This window comes from Triticum urartu, chromosome 4 (assembly GCF_003073215.2).
Source record: "Triticum urartu cultivar G1812 chromosome 4, Tu2.1, whole genome shotgun sequence".
Taxonomy (NCBI): domain Eukaryota; kingdom Viridiplantae; phylum Streptophyta; class Magnoliopsida; order Poales; family Poaceae; genus Triticum; species Triticum urartu.
Genome location: NC_053025.1, coordinates 203,700,441 through 203,717,836, shown reverse-complemented (window position 1 = coordinate 203,717,836; position 17,396 = coordinate 203,700,441).

The following is a 17,396-nucleotide window of genomic DNA, read 5'->3' as shown; positions in this document are numbered from 1 at the left end:
CACTGCCCTTGACCCCACGATCTCCGGTGAGGCCACGGCCTCCGCACCCCTCCTCTCTCTCCCCTTCGCTTGCTCACCGCGCCGTTCACGCTCCGGCACGCCCGCGCCTCGTAGGCGCCCGCGCGCGCCCGCACGGCCACAACCTCAGTCCCGCCGCTCCTCAACACATCGCGCACACGCCACACCGCCCGCTGCTGTCATCGAGCATCGCCCGAAGACGCCCGCTCCTTCATCCCCTGTCCCCACGTCCCCGTGCCGCCTCACGCCGCGGTGGTCGCCGCTCCGACCGCCTGGCCGGCACCGTGGCCTACGGCCCCGCCTTGCGACACCACCTCCCTTGCTCCGGCCACCTCGGCCATGGCCTCGCCCCTCTCCTGGCGTCGCTGCTGGCCGTTGGCCGCGCGCGCCCCGCGGCCTGCAGCCGTTCCTGCCGGCCCCGCCGCTCGCCGGCACTGGCCGCCCCTCTCCCCGACCCCATCGGCGCCCGCGCGCCCAGCCGGGTGCGCCCTCGTGGCTGCGCCCGTGCGCCCGAACCCCCCTGTGCCCGTTAAGGCCTGGGCCACTGGACAACGGGGTCCACCCCCAGAACGTATAAAAAAAATAAAAAAAATAAATAATACAATTAATTAATTAATTAACTAATTAATTAACTTAATTAATTCTGATTAAATTAACCAATTAAGATTAATTAACCTAATGATTAGTTAACATAATTAACTACTGTTAATTAGCTAATTAATTAGTATGACGGTGGGGCCCACCCCCTAATTAATTTTGATTAGTTTAATTAAACTGTTTAATTAAAATGTGTCACTGACCAGTGGGACCCACTGGACAGGTTGACCAGTCAACCCCCATTGACTGCTGACGTCGGCATGACATCATGCTGATGTCATATATCCATTTCGAATTAATTTAAATAATTACTTAAATTCCAGAAATTAATAAAATCTTTAGAAAATCATATCTTTTAATCCGTAACTCGGATTAAATTATTTTCAACATGAAAGTTGCTTAGAACGACGAGACGAATCCGGATCCACAGCCTGTTCGTCCGCCACGCATCCCTAGCATAGCGAACACGCAACTTTCCCCCTCCGGCTCCTCTGTCCGAAAACGCGAAACACTGGGAATACTTTCCCGGATGTTTCCCCCTTCACCGGTACCACCTCGTACCGCGTTAGGGCACACCTAGCATCACGCTTTGTCATGTCATGCATCGTCATGCATTTGTTTGCAATATATTTATTGTTTCTTCCCCCTCTTCTCTCGCTAGACACCGAGACTGACGCCGTTGCTACCCAGTACGACTACGGTGTTGACGACCCCTCTCTCTTACCAGAGCAACCAGGCAAGCCCCCCCTTGATCACCAGATATCGCCTACTCTCCTCTATACTGCTTGCATTAGAGTAGTGTAGCATGTTACTGCTTTCCGTTAATCCTATCATGATGCATAGCCTGTCCTTGCTACTACTGTTGTTACCTTTACCTGCAATCCTAATGCTTAGTATAGGATGCTAGTTTATCATCAGTGGCCATACATTCTTGTCCGTCTGCCATGCTATACTATCGGGCCGTGCTCACTCGGGAGGTGATCACGGGTATATACTTATACATAATATATGATACTTGTGATGACTAAAGACGGGTCGGCTCGTAGGAGTACCCGTGAGTGATCCACGGATTGGGTCCGAAAGGAGGTTTGTCCCGACGGCCCTCTGAGTGGATCTTCGTGGCGAAGCGACATGGCAGGTTGAGGCCACCTAGGAGAGAGGTGGGCCTGGCCCTGGTCGGTGTTCGCGGTTATTTCAAAATAACACTTTTAACGAGATCTTGGTATTTGATCTGAGTCTGGCTACTGGCCTATACGCACTAACCATCTACGCGGGGACAGTTATGCGCACTCGACATCGTGGTATCAGCCGAAGCCTTCGTGACATCAGCAACTGAGCGGCACGCGCCAGATTGGACTGGAACGCCTGCTAGGCTAGGTCTGCTTCCGGCCGCCCTCGCAACGTGCAGGTGTGCAATGGGCGATGGGCCCAGACCCCTGCGCCATAGGATTTAGACCGGCGTGCTGACCTCTTTGTTGTGCCTAGGTAGGGCTGCGACATGTTGATCTTCCGAGGCCGGGTATGACCCAGGAAAGTGTGTCCGGCCAAATGGGATCGAGCGTGTTGGGTTATGTGGTGCACCCCTGCAGGGAAGTTAATCTATTCGAATAGCCGTGATCATCGGTAACAGGACGACTTGGAGTTGCCTACTACTACTCGGGAGGTGCCTACTACTACGTGCAGCCCGCTGACGATGACCAGGAGTAGTTTAGGAGGATCCCAGGCAGGAGGCCTGCGCCTCTTTCGATCTGTATCCCAGTTTATGCTAGCCTTCTTAAGGCAAATTTGTTTAACTTATGTCTGTACTCAGATATTGTTGCTTCCGCTGACTCATCTATGATCGAGCTCTTGTATTCGAGCCCTCAAGGCCCCTGGCTTGTAATATGATGCTTGTATGACTTATTTTATTTGTAGAGTTGTGTTGTGATATCTTCCCGTGAGTCCATGATCTTGATCGTACACGTTTGCGTGTATGATTAGTGTACGATTAAGACGGGGGCGTCACACGGAAGCAGAAGAAATGTCCCGCCGCGCCGCGAATGCAGCAGAGATATCCTCCCGCGCCGCGGCGGCCTGGGAAAATGTCTCGCGGGCAAGCGAGGACTCTTACAGGCGCATGCATGCGATCGTCCATAGCCAGATGGATCAGATCTCCGGCTAGGCGAGGTTGCAGGACGACATGAAAGCCTCTTTTGAACAGGCTACCGGCGTCATCCGGTAACTAAATGTGAGCAATGCGAAGCTCCAGGCCGAGCGCAACCTGCTGAGGGCGAAGATCGTCGGAAGTGTGGAGTAGCAGGAGGAGACCACTGCCTTGTTGAAGAGGACCAGCGTCATCGTCGAGAAACTTATGGATGAGAATGCCATGCTGCGCATCGAGCGCAGAAGGCCGGTGGAGGAATCCGTGGATGCTCTCATGCAGCATCTTGAGGACAAGAAAGAGCTCATCGCCGCTCGCCGTCGAAACTAGTTCCCGCGGCCTGCAGCAACGCATCAAGAAAGTAGAGATCAACGAGCCAAATCGTTGTCTTCCTTCTTCTTTTGCCCTTGTGTATTTCAGGCGTTGCCGCATGTGGCTTTCAGGGCACACCCCGAAAAATTCCAAAATTAAACACAACACTCCTGTTGTTCTATGTTGACACTAGAATTTTTTTGAAAGCAATAAGAGGCAACGGATATAGTTTCGTCCCCAAAGGTGGCACATTCCCTACCGAAACCATCACGCTTGTTGTGAGAAGCTTATACCCAAACCTGCCCCAAATGGGACAAAAATTTTACCACGGCATGTTGATGCCGCTCCATGATAGCATGCCAAGTTTCATGAATTTCTGACGAGTTTTGGATTTACTAGAATTTAAAAACCAGGCATCTCAACGTTTTGCCGACAATCAATAGTGCCCTGGTGTTTGAAATTCATTCCCATTTCTTGCATGGGACCTAGAAATTCACCCAAGGACACACATGTGATTTTTCAATGAACTTTGATGCACTAGAGCATGTGGTTGTAGTTCAAATTTGAATTCTGCACATTAAATGCCCAAAAATTCAATTAATGTATAAAATATGCCAAACGAACCCGGAATAATTCCAAAATTTAGCATGATACTTCTATTTGGTCTAATATGCCTGTGTAAAAAATTAAGGCGAGAGAAGGCAGTGTACGTATGTCGTTTCGCACACGGAGGTGACATGTTCCCTCTCAGAACCACGAGCCTTCTTGAGGGAAGCTCCGGTTTGCAAGAAGATTACACCAAAGCTTGTCCCAATTCGGCCAAAAAAATTACCGCTGCATGTTGGTGCCATGACATGACACCATGCCAAGTTTCATGATTTTCAGGCGTGTTTTGGATTTACAGGAATTAAAAAAACAAGTTTCTCAATCTTTCCGGCCGAGCCACGATGCCCAGATGTTTGAATTTCATTCCCATTTCTTGCATGGGACCTAGAAATTCACCCAAGGACACACATGTGATTTTTCAACGAACTTTGATGCACTGGAGCATGTGCTTGTAGTTCAAATTTGAATTATGCATATTAAATGCTCATAAACTCAATTAATGTAGAAAAAGGCCAAACGAACCCGGAATAATTCCAAAATTTAGCACGATACTTCTATTTGGTCTAATCTGCCTGTGTGAAAATTTTAAGGCGGGAGAAGGCAGTGTACATATGTCGTTTCGCACACAGAGTTGACATGTTCCCTCTCGGAACCACGAGCCTTCTTGGAGGAAACTCTGGTTTGCAAGAAGCTTACACCAAAGCTTGTCCCAATTCGGCCAAAAAATTTACCGCAGCGTGTTGGTGCCATGTCATGACACCATGCCAAGTTTCATGATTTTTAGGCGTGTTTTGGATTTACAGGAATTAAAAAAATGAAGTTTCTCAACCTTTCCGACCGAGCCACGACGCCTAGATGTCTGAATTGCATTCCCATTTCTTGCATGGGACCTAGAAATTCACCGAAGGACACACATGTGATTTTTCAACGAACTTTGATGCACTGGAGCATGCACTTGTAGTTAAAATTTGAATTATGCACATTAAATGCCCATAAATTCAATTAATGTATAAAAAGGCCAAACGAACTCGGAATAATTCCAAAATTTAGCATGATACTTCTATTTGGTCTAACCTGCCTGTGTAAAAAAATTAAGGCGGGAGAAGGCAGTGTACGTATGTCGTTTCACACATGGAGGTGACACGTTCCCTCTCGGAACCACGAGCCTTCTTGAGGGAAACTCCAGTTTGCAAGAAGCTTACACCAAAGCTTGTTCCAATTCGGCCAAAAAATTTACCTCAGCATGGTTGTGCCATGTCATGACACCATGCCAAGTTTCATGATTTTCAGGCATGTTTTGGATTTTCAGGAATTAACAAACCAAGTTTCTCAATCTTTCTGGCCGAACACGATGCCCAGATGTTTGAATTTCATTCCCATTTCTTGCATGGGACCTAGAAATTCACCCAAGGACACACATGTGATTTTTCAACCAACTTTGGTGCACTAGAGCATGTGCTTGTAGTTCAAATTTGAATTATGCACATTAAATGCCCAGAAACTCAATTAATGTATAAAAAAGGCCAAACGAACCCGGAAAAATTCCAAAATTTAGCATGATACTTCTATTTGGTCCAATTTGCGTGTGTAAAAAAATTAAGGTGGGAGAAGGCAGTGTACGTATGTCGTTTCGCACACGGAGGTGACATGTTCCCTCTCGGAACCATGAGCCTTCTTGAGGGAAACTCTGGTTTGCAAGAAGCTTACACAAAAGCATGTCCCAATTCGGCCAAAAAAATTACCGCAGCATGTTCATGCCATGTCATGACACCATGCCAAGTTTCATGATTTTCAGGCGTGTTTTGGATTTACAGGAATTAAAAAACCAAGTTTCTCAATCTTTCCGACCGAGCCACGATGCCCAAATGTTTGAATTTCATTCCCATTTTTTTCATGGGACCTAGAAATTCACCCAAGGATACACATGTGATTTTTCAACGAACTTAGGTGCACTGGAGCATGTGCTTGTAGTTCAAATTTGAATTATGCACATTAAATGCCCATAAACTCAATTAATGTATAAAAAACCCGAACGAACCCTCTAATGTGCCTGTGTAAAAAAATTAAGGCGGGAGAAAGAAGTTTACGTATGTCGTTTCGCACATGAAGGTGACACGTTCCCTCTCGGAACCACGAGCCTTCTTGAGGGAAGCTCCGATTTGGAAGAAGCTTACAGCAGAGCTTGTCCTAATTCGGTCAAAAAATTACCACAACATGTTGGTGCCATGTCATGACACCATGCCAAGTTTCATGATTTTCAGGCGTGTTTTGGATTTAGAGGAATTAAAAAAACAAGTTTCTCAATCTCTCCGGCCGAGCCACGACGCCCAGATGTTTGAATTTCATTCCCATTTCTTGCATGGGACCTAGAAATTCACCCAAGGACACACCTGTGATTTTTCAACCAACTTTGACGCACTGGAGAATGTGCTTGTAGTTCAAATTTGAATTATGCATATTAAATGCCCATAAACTCAATTAATGTATAGAAAAGGCCAAACGAACCCGGAATAATTCCAAAATTTAGCACGATACATCTATTTGGTCTAATATGCCTGTGTAAAAAAATTAAGGGGGGAGAAGGTAGTGTACGGATATCGTTTCGAACATGGAGCTGACACGTTCCCTCTCGGAACCACGAGCCTTCTTGAGGGAAGCTCCGGTTTGCAAGAAGCATACACCAAAGCTTGTCCTAATTCCGCCAAAAAAATTACCACAGCATGTTGGTGCCATGTCATGACACCATGCCAAGTTTCATAATTTTCAGGCGTGTTTTGGATTTACAGGAATTAAAAAACCAAGTTTCTCAATCTTTCCAGCCGAGCCACGACACCCAGATGTTTGAATTTCATTCCCATTTCTTGCATGGGACCTAGAAACTCACCCAAGGACACACGTGTGATTTTTCAACAAATTTTGATGCACTGGAGCATGTGCTTGTAGTTCAAATTTGAATTATGCACATTAAATGTCCATAAACTCAATTAATGTATAGAAAACGCCAAATGAAGACGGAATAATTTCAAAATTTAGCACGATACTTCTATTTGGTCTAATCTGCCTGTGTAAATTAAGGCGGGAGAAGGCAGTGTCCGTATGTCGTTTCGCACACGGAGGTGACACGTTCCCTCTCGGAACCACGAGCCTTCTTGAGAGAAGCTCCGGTTGGCAAGAAGCTTACACCAAAGCTTGTCCCAATTCGGCCAAACTATTTACCGCAACATGATGGTGCCATCTCATGTCACCATGACAAGTTTCATGATTTCCAGGCGTGTTTTTGATTTATAGGAATTGAAAACCAAGTTTCTCAATCTTTCCGGCCGAGCCACAATGCCTAGATGTTTGAATTTAATTCCCATTTCTTGCATGGGACCTAGAAATTCACCCAAGGAAACACATGTGATTTTTCAACCAACTTTGATGCACTAGAGCATGTGCTGTAGTTCAAATTTGAATTATGCACATTAAATGCCCAGAAACTCAATTAATGTATAAAAAAGGCCAAATGAACCTAGAATAATTCCAAAGTTTGGAACGATACTTCTATTTGGTCTAATTTGCCTGTGTAAAAAATTAATGCGGGAGAAGGCAGTGTACGTATGTCGTTCCGCATACGGAGGTGACACGTTCCCTCTCGGAACCACAAGCCTTCTTGAGGGAAGCTCCATTTTACAAGAAGCTTACACCAAAGCTTGTCCCAATTCGGCCAAAAAAATTACCGCAACATGTTGGTGCCATGTCATGACACCATGCCAAGTTTCATGATTTTCATGCGTGTTTTGGATTTACAGGAATTAAAAAACCAAGTTTCTCCATCTTTCCGGCCGAGTCACGACGCCTAGATGTTTAAATTTCATTCTGATGTCTACTACAAAACCTTCTTCTTGTAGACGTTGTTGGGCCTTCAAGTGCAGAGGTTTGTAGGACAGTAGCAAATTTCCCTCAAGTGGATAACCTAAGGTATATCAATCCGTGGGAGGCGTAGGGTGAAGATGGTCTCTCTCAACCAACCCTGCAACCAAATAACAAAGAGTTTGTTGTGTTCCCAACACACCCAATACAATGGTAAATTGTATGGGTGCACTAGTTCGGCGATGAGATGGTGACACAAGTGCAATATGGATGGTATATTTATGTTTTTGTAATCTGAAAATATAAAAACAGCAAGGTAACTAATGATAAAAGCGAGCGAAAACGGTATTGCAATGCGTTGCAACAAGGCCTAAGGTTCATACTTTCACTAGTGCAAGTTCTCTCAACAATAATAACATAATTGGATCATATAACAATCCCTCAACATGCAACAAAGAGTCACTCCAAAGTCGCCAATAGCGGAGAACAAACGAAGAGATTATTATAGGGTACGAAACCACCTCAAAGTTATCCTTTCTGATCGATCTATTCAAGAGTCCATAGTAAAATAACACGAAGCTATTCTTCCCGTTCAATCTATCCTAGAGTTCGTACTAGAATAACACCTTAAGACACAAATCAACCAAAACCCTAATGTCACCTAGATACTCCAATGTCACCTCAAATATTCGTGGGTATGGTCATACGATATGCATCACACAATCTCAGATTCATCTATTCAACCAACACAAAGAACTTCAAAGAGTGCCAACCCCTATGCATAAGTTCACGAGGTCACGGAACTCGCAAGTTGATCACCAAAACATACATCAAGTGGATCACGTGAATATCCCATTGTCGCCACAGATAAGCACATGCAAGACATACATCAAGTGTTCTCAAATCCTTAAAGACTCAATCCGATAATATAACTTCAAAGGGAAAACTCAATCCATTACAAGAGAGTAGAGGGGGAGAAACATCATAAGATCCAACTGTAATAGCAAAGCTCGCGATACATCAAGATCGTGTCGAATCAAGAAGACGAGAGAGAGAGAGAAAGAGAGATCAAACACATAGCTACTGGTACATACCCTCAGCCCCGAGGGTGAACTACTCACTCCTCGTCATGGAGAGCACCGGGATGATGAAGACGACCACTGGATAGGGATTCCCCCCTCCGGCAGGGTGCCGGAACGGGTCTAGATTGGTTTTTAGTGGCTACAGAGGCTTGCGGCGGTGGAACTCCCGATCTAGGTTATTTTTTGGAGGTTTCAGTATTTATAGGAATTTTTGGCGTCGGGAACAAGTCAGGGGGTCCCCGAGTAGTCCACAAGATAGGGCGGCGCGCCCGGGAGGTAGGGCGCGCCCCCACCCTCGTGGACGGCCCGGGACTCTTCTGGCCCAACTCTTTTACTCCGGGGGCTTCTTTTGGTCCATAAAAAATCATCAAAAAAGGGCAGTCAATTGGACTCCATTTGGTATTCCTTTTCTGTAAAACTCAAAAACAAGGAAAAATAGTAACTGGCACTGGGCTTTAGGTTAATATGTTAGTCCCAAAAATCATATAAACTACCATATAAATGCATATAAAACATCCGAGATGGATAATGTAATAGCATGGAACAGTAAAAAATTATAGATATGTTGGAGACGTATCAGCATCCCCAAGCTTAATTCCTACTCGTCCTCGAGTAGGTAAATGATAAAAACAGAATTTTTGATGTGGAATGCTACCTAACATTGCGACATGAATGTTTAGATCCAAAAGATTCTAGACAAAATTTTAATATTGACATAAAAATAATAATACTCCAAGCATGCTAACCAAGCAATTATGTCTTATCAAAATAACATAGCCAAAGAAATCTTATCCCTACAAAATCATATAGTTTGGCCATGCTTCATTTTCGTCACACAAAATGCTCCCATCATGCACAACCCCGATGATAAGCCAAGCAATTGTTTCATACTTAGCCTTTTCAAACTCCTTCAACTTTCATGCAATATATGAGCACGAGCCATGGACATAGCACTATGGGTGGAATAGAATATGATGATGGAGGTTGTGTGGAGAAGACAAAAAAAGTCTCACATCGACATGGCTAATCAACGGGCTATGGAGATGTCCATCAATTGATGTCAATGCGAGGAGTAGGGATTGCCATGCAACGGATGCACTAGAGATATAAATGTATGAAAGCTCAACAAAAGAAACTAAGTGGGTGTGCATCCAACTTGCTTGCTCACGAAGACCTAGGGCATTTTGAGGAAGCCCATCAGTGAAATATACAAGCCAAGTTCTGTAATGAAAATTTTCCACTAGTATATGAAAGTGACAAAATAAGAGACTCTCTATCATGAAGATCATGGTGATACTTTGAAGCACAAGTGTGGAAAAAGGATAGTAACATTGCCCCTTCTCTCTTTTTTCTTTTCCCTTTTTCCTTTTTTTTCCTTTTGGCTCTTTTTTTGCCTCTTTTCTTTCTTTCTTTCTTTCTTTTCGTCTGGAGTCTCATCCCGACTTGTGGCGGAATCATAGTCTCCATCATCCTTTCCTCACATGGGACAATGCTCTAATGATGAAAACCATCACACTTTTATTTACTTACAACTCAAGAATTATAACTCGATACTTAGAACAAAATATGACTCTATGTGAATGCCTCCGGCGGTGTACCGGGATGTGCAATGAATCAAGAGTGACATGTATGAAAGAATTATGAAGGTGGCTTTTCCATAAATACGATGTCAACTTCATGATCATGCAAAGCAATATGACAATGATGGAGCGTGTCATGATAAACGGAACGGTGGAAAGTTGCATGGCAATATATCTCAGAATGACTATGGAAATGCCATAATAGGTAGGTATGGTGGCAGTTTTGAGGAACATATAAGGAGGATTATGTGTGATAGAACGTATCATATCATGGGGTTTGGATGCACCGGCGAAGTTTGCACCAACTCTCGAGGTGAGAAAGGGCAATGCACGGTACCGAAGAGGCTAGCAATGATGGAAGTGTGAGAGTGCGTATAATCCATGGACTCAACATTAGTCATAAAGAATTCACATACTTACTGCAAAAATCTACAAGTCATCAAAACCAAGCACTACGCGCATGATCCTAGGGGGATAGATTGGTAGGAAAAAGACCATCGCTCGTCCCCGACTGCCACTCATAAGGAAACCAATCAAAGAACACCTCATGTTTCAAATTTATCACACAATGTTTACCATACATGCATGCTACGGGACTTGCAAACTTGAGCACAAGTATTTCCCAATTCCACAATTACTCAACTAGCACAACTCTAATATTGCCATCTTTATCTCAAAACAACTATCAAGTATCAAACTTCTCACAGTATTTAATGCACTCTATATGAAAGTTTTTATTATATCCCTCTTGGATGCCTATCATATTAGGACTAAATTCATAACCGAAGCAAATTAACATGCTGTTCTAAAGACTCTCAAAATAATATAAGTGTAGCATGAGACTTCATCTATTTCTTCAAATAAAACCACCGTCATGCTCTAAAAAGATATAAGTGAAGCACTAGAGCAAATGACAAACTACTCCGAAAGATATAAGTGAAGATCAATGAGTAGTTGAATAATTATGCAACTATGTGAAGACTCTCTAACTTTTAAGAAATTCAGATCTTGGTATATTATTCAAACAGGAAGCAAAACAAAAGAGAATAAAATGACGCTCCAAGCAAAACATATATCATGTGGTGAATAAAAATATAGCCTCAAGTAAAGTTACCGATGAACGAAGACTAAAGAGGGGATGCCTTCCGGGGCATCCCCAAGCTTAGGCTCTTGGTTGTCCTTCAATATTACCTTGGGGTGCCTTGGGCATCCCCAAGCTTAGGATCTTGCCACTCCTTATTCCATAGTCCATCAAATCTTTACTCAAAAATTGAAAACTTCAAAACACAAAACTTAACAGAAAACTCGTAAGCTCTGTTAGTATAAGAAAATAAATCACCACTTAGGTACTGTTGTGAACTCATTCTAAATTCATATTGGTGTAATATCTACTGTATTCCAACTTCTCTATGGTTCATACCCTCCGATACTACTCATAGATTCACCAAAATAAGCAAACAACACAATGAAAACAGAATTTGTCAAAAACAAAACAGTCTGTAGCAATCTGGATGTTTCGAATACTTATGTAACTCCAAAAATTCTGAAAAATTAGGACGACCAGGATTTTTTTATATTGATCTACTGCAGTTAGAATTGGTATTTTATCGCTCTCTGGTAAGAAATTATAATTATTTTCGTGATCTCATACTTTCTGTTTTTATCAGCAAGATCAAACAACAATCACCCAAGAAGATCCTAAGGGCTTTACTTGGCACAAACACTAATTAAAACATAAAAAACACAACCATAAAAAAACTAGATGAATTATTTATTACTAAACAGGAACAAAAAGCAAAGAACAAAACTAAATTTGGGTTGCCCCCAACAAGCGCTATCGTTTAACGCCCCTAGCTAGGCATGATGATTTCAATGATGCTCACACAAAAGATAAGAATTGAAACATAAAGAGAGCATCATGAAGAATATGACTAGCACATTTAAGTCTAATCCACTTCCTATGCATAGGGATTTTGTGAGCAAACAAATTATGGGAACAATAATCAACTAGCATAGGAAAGCAAAACAAGCATAACTTCAAAACTTTTAACACATAGAGAGGAAACTTGATATTATTATGATTCCTACAAGCATATATCCCTCCCTCATAATAATTTTCAGTAGCATCATGAATGAATTCAACAATATAACTATCACATAAATCATTCTTTTCATGAGCCACAAGCATATAATTTTTATTACTCTCCACATAAGCAAAATTATTCTCATTCGGAATAGTGGGAGTATCATAAGAAACTCGAATACTATAAATTGTTTACACATTAAAAGAGTAATGTTCAGAAAAAGGGTAATCATAATCATGACAAGTTTTATAAATATAATCATCACTACTTTTTATAGCATAAGTGTCATCACAATAATCATCATAAATAGCAACTTTGTTCTCATCATAATCAATTGAAACCTCTTCCAAGATAGTGGAATCATTACTAAATAAAGTCATGGCCTCTCCAAATCCACTTTTATAGTTATCACAATAAGAGTCAACATCCTCCAAAATAGTGGGATAATTACTTCCTAAATTTGACACTCTTCCAAACCCACTTTTATTAATATAATCATCATAAATAGGAGGCATGCTATCATCATAATAAATTTGCTCATCAAAACTTGGGAGACCAAAAATATCATCTTCATTAAACATAGCATCCCCAATCTTGGTACAAACATTAATTGCAGCAAATAAATTCTCAAACATGTCATTCTCATCAAACATAGCATCCCCAAGCTTGGGCCTTTTCATAACATAAGCATAATCACTCTCATCATTAATAGTATGGATAGCACCAATAGTATAGCAATTATTATCATCACAATGAGTAATAGGAGCAACATCATTTGGGAGGGATACCTTTTTACCTTTGCTTCTCCGTCTTTTCTTTTTCTTCTTCACATTATGTGTGGGTTTAATCCTCTTTTTGGAGCTCCTTATTAATGAGATTGGTTGAATAGAAGGCTCCTCCCCATTACCTGATTCATCATAAGAAATAATAGGAGGATATTGGGAAGTATCTTCCCTTTCATTAGTACTCTCTTAATCTTCTATTTGTTTTCTGGTCTTTATGTAATTGGCAATATAAGTATTTTCAATGCAATTCACCTCACAATACATATAAATTTCATCTAGATCAAAAGCAAGAACTTTATCAAGGACAAATTCTGGAAGATCCTTAGTTATACGTTTCATTCCTTCATAACCCACAAGCAAACTAAGTTCATTATGATGAGCAAGGAAAATCAAGTCATCACAATTTTTGGACACGATTCGATCATGAAACAATTTGCATTGGAGATTTAAATGATCACGTTCATTGCAAAGTTCACAAGGATGGCAAAGAAATTTTAAATTTTCAGCACAAGCATTTAGCCTCTATTGCAACCATTTAGTTTCCAAATACTTATGCCTCTTGCAAAATCTATCTTCCCTATTTGGTGTGTGCTTGCAAGCTCTATGCACTCCACAAAAATTGACATGCTTATAAGAGACATTTTCATCATGACTAGTGCAATCATCATTAGTACTATGGATATTCAAAGAGTTCGTACTAACAATATTGCAATCTTGCTCATCATTCAAAGATTTAGTGCCAAACATTTTAATGCATTCTTCTTCTAGCACTTGGGCACAAGGAATCCTTATTTTCAAGAAAGATATTAAAAAGATGAAGCACATGAGGCACCCTCAATTCCATTTTTTGTAGTTTTCTTTTATAGACTAAACTAGTGATAAAACAAGAAACTAAAAGACTCGATTGCAAGATCTAAAGATATACCTTCAAGCACTAACCTCCCTGGCAATGGTGCCAGAAAAGAGCTTGATGTCTACTACACAACCTTCTTCTTGTAGATGTTGTTGGGCCTCCAAGTGCAGAGGTTTGTAGGACAGTAGAAAATTTCCCTCAAGTGGATGACCTAAGGTTTATCAATCCGTGGGAGGCGTAGGATGAAGATGGTCTCTCTCAACCAACCCTGCAACCAAATAACAAAGAGTCTGTTGTGTCCCCAACAAACCCAATACAATGGTAAATTGTATGGGTGCACTAGTTCGGCGAAGAGATGGTGACACAAGTGCAACATGGATGGTAGATATAGGTTTTTGTAATCTGAATATATAAAAACAGCAAGGTAACTAATGATAAAAGTGAGCGAAACCGTGTTGCAATGCGTTGAAACAAGGCCTAGGGTTCATACTTTCACTAGTGCAAGTTCTCTCAACAATAATAACATAATTGGATCACATAAGAATCCCTCAACATGCAACAAAGAGTCACTCCAAAGTCACCAATAGCGGAGAACAAACAAAGAGATTATTGTAGGGTACGAAACCACCTCAAAGTTATCCTTTCTGATCGATCTATTCAAGAGTCTATAGTAAAATAACACGAACCTATTCTTTCCATTCAATCTATCCTAGAGTTCGTACTAGAATAACACCTTAAGACACAAATCAACCAAAACCCTAATGTCACCTAGATACTCCAATGTCACCTCAAGTATCCGTGGGTACGATTATACGATATGCATCACACGATCTCAGATTCATCTATTCAACCAACATAGAGAACTTCAAAGAGTGCCCCAAAGTTTCTAAGAGTCAAGACGAAAACGTGTGCCAACCCCTATGCATAAGTTCACGAGGTCACGGAACTCACAAGTTGATCACCAAAACATACATCAAGTGGATCACGTGAATATCCCATTGTCACCACAGATAAGCACATGCAAGACATACATCAAGTGTTCTCAAATCCTTAAAGACTCAATCTGATAAGATAACTTGAAAGGGAAAACTCAATCCATTACAAGAGAGTAGAGGGGGGAGGAACATCATAAGATACAACTATAATAGAAAAGCTCACGATACATCATGATCGTGTCGAATCAAGAACATGAGAGAGAGAGATCAAACACATAGCTACTGGTACATACCCTCAGCCCCGAGGGTGAACTACTCCATGCTCGTCATGGAGAGCGACGGGATGATGAAGATGGCCACCGGAGAGGGATTCCCCCCTCCGGCAGGGTGCCGGAACGGGTGTAGATTGGTTTTTGGTGGCTACAGAGGCTTGCGGCGGTGGAACTCCCGATCTAGGTTATTTTCTAGAGGTTTATGTATTTATAAGAATTTTTGGCGTCGGGAACAAGTCAGGGGGTCCCCGAGTAGTCCACAAGATAGGGCGGCGCGCCCGGGAGGTAGGGCGCGCCCCCACCCTCGTGGACGGCCCGGGACTCTTCTGGCCCAACTCTTTTACTCCGGGGGCTTCTTTTGGTCCATAACAAATCATCAAAAATTGGCACGTCAATTCGACTCTGTTTGGTATTCCTTTTCTGTAAAACTCAAAAACAAAGAAAAAACAGAAACTGGCACTCGGCTCTAGGTTAATAGGTTAGTCCCAAAAATCATATAAAATACCATATAAATGCATATAAAACATCCTAGATGGATAATATAATAGCATGAAACAATCAAAAATTATAGATACGTTGGAGACGTATCACATTCCCATTTCTTGCATGGGGCCTAGAAATTCACCCAAGGACACACATGTGATTTTTCTACCAACTTTGGTGCACTGGAGCATATGCTTGTAGTTCAAATTTGAATTATGCACATTAAATGCCCAGAAACTCAATTAATGTATAAAAAAGGCTAGACGAACCCGGAATAATTCCAAAATTTAGCACGATACTTCTATTTGGTCTAATCTGCATGTGTAAAAAAATTAAGGCGGGAGAAGGCAGTGTACGTATGTCGTTCTGCACACGGAGGTGACACGTTCCCTCTCGGAACCACGAGCCTTCTTGAGGGAAGCTCCGGTTTGTAAGAAGCTTACACCAAAGCTTGTCACAATTCGGCCAAAAAATTTACCGCAACATGTTGGTGCCATGTCATGACACCATGCCAAGTTTCATGATTTTCAGGCGTGTTTTGGATTTACAGGAATTAAAAAACCAAGTTTCTCAATATTTCCGTGTCGGTGTACTAGAGTAGGGGTACCCTAGTATCCCGAACTTGTGCACGGGCAGTCGCAGCATCCCGCGGCAAGGTTTGCCGGGTGACCGCCAAGGTCCTCCGTGGTTCCTTTGGAGCCATTCAAGAACAAAGTATCCAAGACAAAGAGACAAGACCCCGACAAGAGGAGCTTGCCGGGAAGGCTAACCAAGGCATCTCAAGGAACTTGCCGCGACGCGTCGCACGTCCCGGCAAGGCCCGGTGAGCGACAAGCTCCCGGGCGCGACAAGACAACGACCGCGGCAAGGCGCTTGCCGCGGCAAGACACCACTGTGCCCGCGCTCCAGCACATCCACCAACGTGTCGCTCTGGGACCCTTCCAGGCGAACGTGGCAGGAGGCTGTGCAGCCAGTGGTGAGCGGTGGCAAGCGGCGCTGACAAGTTTGCCATCGTGGCGAGCGGTGGCGCCCCTGACGGTCCCTTTTACACTGTTTTGGCGACGCAGACGGGCATTTAAGGCCCTTGTCCCCTGCTGTCAGGGTTAGGTATGATATACTATAGCAGGTAGCTGTACCTACCGTAGCACCTTTCCATTTTTACCGTTTACCTCCGTTGCCACCTGTTGGTGACCCCTTGAGCATATAAAAGGAGGCCCATGCACAACATAGAGGGGGGTTAGCTAGCTCAGATACACTCACGCTCGGTCTCGTTAGCTGCTGAAGTGTACTGTAGCACTTCGCGCTCCCGAGCAAGAAATCAATACAAATCACAAAGCAGGAGTAGGGTTTTACGCATCCGTGCGGCCCGAACCTGGGTAAATCGCTCGCGTGCATCGCCTCGATTTGCTCTTTGCACGATCTCCGCCCCCGCCGAACCGAAAGGGACTCGGTCCGCTGGTCCCATAGGTGCCCGTGGATCAGTACCCCGGCATCTTTGGCGCGCCAGGTAGGGGGCGTCGAAGTTGTGTGAACCAGATCCGGCGTTCTCGCGAGCTAGATCTTCATCATCTTCATCAACATGCCGCCGAAGAATAAGGTTTCGGAGGCAGCTGCTCCGTCCGCGCCGAACCCACCATCGCCGGAGCAAACGGCTGATGGGGCAGGCGCCGGCGGAAGAACGCGCGTCGACGAGGGAGCTCGCGGTGCTGCCAGGTCCAAGGACAAGGTTGCGCTGCCCATCGGCGGCGTAGCCGGCTCCCACAACGACCGAGCGCACTCCAAGACCTCGGCGTCCGT